Consider the following 629-nt stretch of genomic DNA (forward strand, 5'->3'; position numbering starts at 1 on the left):
CAGCAGGAACAACTCTAAGCCATTTCTTCCCAGTTTGTTTCACATCACTACTCATCTCATCACCTGTATACTCCTTGACACCTTCTATGCCCAGAAATGTCTTTTCACTCCTATTCACCCAGTACTCCCATGATTATCCTCCAATCTCCTCCTTTTTTGTCCCTTTCCTAGAAGATGCCTCCTCAGCACCCATCACCAAAGGAGCTCCCCCAGGATCTACAGACTGCCAGCATTCCCATGTTAAAGACCATTCTGCACCTTTTACATAGGCAGTGCACTGCAGAGTGGTCATAAACTAACTTCCCACTCTACCTGGCTGGCTATAGACTGGTGAATAAGCCAAGAGAGCAGTGTCTGGTTACTGGTGGGGAATGGTTTAGGATCTAACTGCCTCTTCAACAGGTTGTTGAAAGAATATACCCAAGAGAGGGCTTGACAAGCTTTAAAAAAGCAAGCAACTGTGAGGACAGCGCTGAAACCCAACAGCTAGACTCCCTGCCTGTTCATCCTCAAGCCCTACACTACAGCTCCATCTGTCACTAACTCATTAGTACAACATGTGGCAAGTCGTACTTTCCTGTCCCTACCTGTAGAGCATGGGTAACATCTGTCTAAACTTCTGGATACCA

The sequence above is a fragment of the Merops nubicus genome, unplaced genomic scaffold, assembly GCF_000691845.1.
Source record: "Merops nubicus isolate BGI_N331 unplaced genomic scaffold, ASM69184v1 scaffold20257, whole genome shotgun sequence".
NCBI lineage: Eukaryota > Metazoa > Chordata > Aves > Coraciiformes > Meropidae > Merops > Merops nubicus.